Raw genomic sequence first — 6,033 nt, 5'->3', positions numbered from 1 at the left:
CCAGCCACACGTTTGTCTTCCCCAACAAAAATGCAGCCCGACCTGTAGCAGGGGTGTTTGTGCCTCCCAGTGCCTCCACTGGTTACTCCAGCACCTGCACACCCCAAAGGTGGAACGACACGGGGACGGGAGAGGCAACTGCTGACAGCACCGGCTCTGCCACAAACAGGCGCCACAGGCTGCCCGGGAAGGAGCATTTGTCCCACTTAAACCTATTTTCAAGCTGCTAAAACGCAGCCACATTTCCTGGGGGAGTTCTCAGGCATTCAGAACCAGCTCGTTTCTCATCTCTTTTCTCCCCAGTCTCTCTCTCTTTACCTCTGAATGTCCAATCTGGTCTGTAACAGCTCGGAGGGAGCGCTTCAAGTCTAAATTGGGTAAACTAAAAGTCAAAACTCAAGAGCTGCCAGAAAAGGCGAGCCGGGAGGCTGAGGAGGAGCCCCTCGGTGCCCCAGGCGATCCTCCCCCGCGGGGCTGGGGACAGCACGGAGAGAAAGGCACCGGAGACACAAAACGTGCCAAACGCCCCAAATCAGCACAACTGAAACGCAAGGAACACCCCGAGGGGCTGCGATTGCTCAGCGCCCAGAGGATGGGCCAGCAGAGCAGTTCCTGCTGTTCCCGTCTGTTCCTGGTGACAAAGTGTCTGTGGTTTGCAGCCACATCCAGAAACCACCCAGCCAAACCCCCAGAGCACAGACTGGGCCCGCCAGGATCGGTTCTGCCTTCCAGTTACTTTGAGGGGTTTTTAAGGTTCCATCAGAGAGGTCAATGGGAATTGATCAGTGCAGCATCCTCACCTGACAAAAGCAGGGAACCCAGGCAGTCTCCATGGTTTCCTGGCACCACAAAGTCCTGCAATACTTGCAGCGTCATAGCAACCAGCTCCAGCCCAGCAAAACGAAAATTCTGTTATTTTAAACCACAGGATCTTATTTTTGATGGTCCTGGAGATCTCTATGGGTTGTACATCAACACCAAGTCTGGGTTAAGGCTCTGGAATTACCAGACCCACCTTCAGCACTTCATTCCTCTTGTACAATCCCAAATCATGGAAGAGCAGCTTTCGGAGAAGCAGCAGCTGCTCCTTTCCTTGCTGGGGCAGAAACTCCTCATCCAGGGAGTTGGCAGGGCTGGATCACCATTGGGCTTGATGATCCCAAAGGTTTTTTCCAGCCTGAATGGTTCTGGGATTCTGAATGACTCTGGCTGGGCTTTGGGGTTGGCCACATTTGATTTATGGTTCAATCCAGCTTTAAGGAAACATCAGAAATATCAGTAAATTGGCCCAGAAATCTTTCAGTCTGACCAGTAAAAACCCCAAAGATCCTTCACTCCCATGTGCTGGAGTGGGACAGCTGGGTGTGGGCTCAGTTACTGCCCTCAGCTCTGAACCCAAGCAAGAAAAAACCCTCCTAGATCCCTTTGGGGGACCATTCCTAGAATCAGGACAACAGATTTCCTGTTTAAATGTGGATCCCATCCCCAAACTTGGGCAGGGGCCTGGGATTCCCAGCTGTGCTGGCCCTGGACACCGCCAGAGGCTGTGGGAGGATGTTGTGTCTCAGCTCCTGGGGCAGCAGAACACACATTTGTGTGGTGCAGACCTGGAAAATGAGGAATTTTCTCTGGATAACAGTAATTCCTCCAGCTAAAGGTAACCCCAATGTAGGAGTGCCTGTGGCTGCTTTAGGAAAACACTGTCTGCCCTCAAAGTGTCACACTGGTTTAAGAGAGAACTGAGCAAGACTAAAGGCTGCTCAGGACTTGGATTGTCCCACAATTTTTCCAGCAGGATTTGAGGTGACTTAGAAGTGACAGGAAAGCTTTCAAGGAAAACTGACTCTGCCAGAAATAACCTCCATTTCCTGACCAGGCAACATGAGCAAAGATTTCACCTTCGAGGACTCCTGATCCAAGAAGGATCAGAAAATCTTTGGAATAAACCAGAGGATGCAATGCACAGGGATTGCCTTTCCTGCTGCTGGGTTTTAGAAGGTGGCAGAGGCACAAGAGCTGGACTTGCTCTCCCCAAAAGCCAGAGGAACAGCCTCATTCATACCTCAGTTTCCCCTTCACCTGGGCAGAAGTTTCAGGGTTGCTGCTGTTAATTCTTCCTTCACACCAGCAAACAGAATTATTTCAGAGTCTCCTGTTGTTGGCTTGCTCCTGGCAGTCTGGATCCAGCACTCCCCAGCTGTCATTTCCCTGAGGAAAAGGGGAAGAGTTGAGAAAGCTGCAGGAGCACACACAGCCACCCAGGGACATAATTTCCATGGAGGGAATTGAGGCTACAGGGGCAGAGCTGGCACTGTCACACCCCTGGGGACTCCAGGGTCACCCCCGTGAGCCTGACCTGGGCTCTCAGAGCCAGGGGACTGCCCCAGGGCATTCTGCCTTTAGAAATGGAAATCTCAGCCCTGTGACAGGAGGGGAGGCCTCTGCCTGAGCTCCACACACAGCTGGGGAGCTGCAGGACACTCAAACGACACAAACCTTTTGAAAACAAAACCCCCAGAAATGCTGATTTTAACCCGCTCTGTGCTCAGGCAGCCACACCAGATGCTTTGGTGCTGCCAGCGCACACTTGCAGGAGAGAATTTGTGTTCCCATGGCTGCTTTAGGGGGGAAAAAAGACCAAAAGAAGGGAAGGATCCAGATCTTGCAAGTAGCACGGGCTGCCCCCTCCCACAGGCACCAACACAAGCCCCATCCACGAGGATTCACCCCCAAAGGCAGAGATTTCACCTTCCCCTGCAAGGACAGGCTCAGCGGGAAGTCGTAACCAATTCACTGCAGATACTCCAGGCTGCGGGAACACTCTATTTATTAGGTCAATATTTCATTTGAGCAATACAGTTACAGAATATCACAATGCTGGTTACAAACATCGGATGGCTCCGTGGGCACAGAGGATGGCAGGGACAGGTGGGGTACAAACCTTCCTCCTGACACCACAGGGAGGGGCAGCTGCAAGGTCTAGTAATGAGCAAGATACTTTTATATAAATGAAGGTGGCACTACAGGTGGAGATTCTGGTTTAGAGGTGGGTTTGTGTAAGTAGTTCAATTTATACAGTTATACAGTTCAAGCAACATCTTTTTTTCCTTTTTTTTTCTTTTTTTTTAATGCTATTAAATTAAAATCCCCTGTAGTTCAATAAAGTATAAAAATAGTACTGAACCTGGTAATATTCAATAAAATGTAGAATTCATTCACATCATTAAGTAGTAAAGAAATTGTAAAGTTGTAGTTACCATGGCAACATTGCTTCCCAGAAAGGAACATACAGAGAAGTTACACATATGGTACCTGCGACGAGTATTTAGCGATCCAACACTGAACTTGTGCACCACAAACCAAGTTTCTAAATATCTCTATATATTTATATAGTATATATCTTTTCCATCTTAAAATTTACTTTTGAAAAGAAAAAAAAAAAAAATGTGCACTTCAACAAACTCACTAAGGCCACTCATGCTATAGATACCGAGGATTGCAAGGAGTAGTGGAATACGAGACCCTAGAGCACACACTTTACACCACCCAGGGACACCTGTGTCACCGCCCAAAACGTTCCTGAGATTTAGGGACAAAAGCATTCCCAGCGCTGCCAATTCTCTGTTGGGATCGGGGTTTATTTCTAGACAAAGGGAGTTTCCCCCACTTCTCCCCTGGGCTCTCCCCGGCCCAGAGCCACGAGGGCCCCAGGGCAGGAGTTCAAACTCACCCCTCAGCGCAGGGGCAGCTTTGACCTGACACCGGCCACGAGTTTTCTGATAAGGGAACAAGGACTTCAGATAAACTCAGGCTGTGCACAGGCAGCAGCAGGAGGGATGTGCTGAGAGGCTGGAACCAGCAGCCCCTGTCCTGCTGCCAGCCCGAGCCCAGCCCACCCACATCACCCGAGGGAGCTTTTGCCAACAGTCCCGTCTGAGACCGGGGACTTCTCCTCCCTGCGCCCTCCCACACTTAGGACTGAAACGGGGATGAGCTTCAATGTGCATTTTGCACCACGAGAAGCAGCAACGGCACCTGGAGCAAACTGCCCCCTCACTGATCCAAACAACCTCGCACTGAAAGTGAAATATTGAGGGTTTAACTTCGTCAACAGTGGAAAGGATTTACCTTAAGGTGACACCCACGCTCATCACTTGCACCCAGTGACTCTGGGGTGATTCCTTTACTCACCTTCAAGGAAAAGATGCGTTTCACAGGATTTCCACTCCCAGGTCTGCCCTTCCACTGCCAGCCCAAACCGCCCCTGGTGGGTGCACTGTGCATCCAGAAATGCCACTCACTCATTCCTGGCTGGATGTTCCACCGTGCCAGGCGCCCACCCCACCACTGAGCCGGCTGTGCACAGAAAACCCGCCCTGGGCTGTGGCAGGAGGGGACAGAGGAGCCACGGGGTGCTGGAAAACCCCACAGGTGGAGAGCAGAGGGAACTGCAGCCTCTGCTTTCAGCTCTGCCCGCGGCAGGACTGGAGTCACCCTACAGCATCCACCCCAACGAGTCCTTTACCTGCCTCTGGCACCATCCCGGCAGCTCCTCACTCCTCAAAAGCATCAAACAAACTGTAAAGCAGAGAGAGCACCAGAAAGAGCGGCAGCACAGCAGCCCAGACAGCTCCAGGTGCCAACACAGAACCGTGAACAGCTCCATTTGGGAGACAGGGGACCAGAAACCCACGGGGCCAGTGCGGCAGCAGAGCTGTCCCTGCAGCAGCAGAGCTGTCCCCTGCCACCCCCCAGCAGTGACAGCGCTCGGGCACAGCCACCCTGCTGCAAAGGGACAGCGGAGCTGCAGGAGCAGCTCAGCCCCAGGCAGGATTCCCTGCAGGCACAGGAGGAACACGCCAGAGCCCTCAAGGATCACCACAACAGCCCTGAGCCAAGTCCTCTGCCAAAGGGATCCGCAGGGAGCTTTAGGACCTCCTTGCTCCCAGCCCAGCTGATGGAGCTGCCCTAGGAAAGGACACAGGAGCAGCCCCGGAGCGGGGACTGCAGCCAGCACCCAACACTGCAGGGACACCTTTGGGTGGCTCCTGCCCAGGCTGCAAACCACGAACAGGGACACAGCCAGGGCTGGGACAGGAGCAGTGGCTCATGCAGCCCACTGACTGGTGTCAGTCAAACATCCTCATCCCAAACAGCCTCCAGAGCTTTGGGCCAAAAGCTGGAGCCCCAAGCCTGGGAGCACAGAGTGGATAAAGGAGCTCCAGCCCCAGGGTAAACCCAGCACCCAGCCGGCAGCTTTAACACTTCTGCAGCACAGAGTCACTCAGGTTCTCCAGGACAGCTTTAAGCCACTTCCCTGCCCGAGTTCAGACACTGTCACATACTTTGTTTAACTTTAACTAACTTTTAATAGGACTTAAGAACTCATAAGAACTTTTATAACTTGTCAGTGCCATGGGCATTAAGGGAGAAGAAGGTTTTGCCTTGTATAGCTGAATTTGTCTGTAGCTCTTACACAGTCATGAACAAAAAATTGCTATAAATAAATCACATTTTAAATCCACACATAACTAAGTTGGATTTTCACTGAGCAGCTGTTGCAGACACACTGCAGTTAAGTCCTAATACCACGGGGGGTTTTATGCAAATACTTCTTTTCACCTCAGTGAAGATATTCTAAGTATGCAATCATTCATTTGCATTCACTAATTATGTCATTGCATTTTAAAGTTGATATTACTCAGCCTTCCCCCCCCCAAAAAAAAAAAAAAAAAAAAAACAAAAAAACAACAAAACACTTGAAGGCACCAGAATATGAACTATTGGCCTGTAAAATTTCACCTCTTGGAAGAGCCATGAAGCTCCAAGTCATGTCCAAAACCTGTTTCTTCCCTGAACATCATCCAGCACCTTTCCCTGCCACAAACCCCATAAACCAATGAAAATGCTGACCCCAAACACAACTCCCAGCTGTGACTGGCCAAGGTCCAAACCCTGAAAAGAGGGGGACAGAAGCCCCCAAACTGACAGAACCCACAGATCCCAGAGCCAGGGCACGGCTGGTGCCACTGG

Source organism: Sylvia atricapilla, chromosome 20 (assembly GCF_009819655.1).
Source record: "Sylvia atricapilla isolate bSylAtr1 chromosome 20, bSylAtr1.pri, whole genome shotgun sequence".
In the NCBI taxonomy this organism is placed as follows: domain Eukaryota; kingdom Metazoa; phylum Chordata; class Aves; order Passeriformes; family Sylviidae; genus Sylvia; species Sylvia atricapilla.
Note: the sequence above shows the minus strand (reverse complement) of the source record.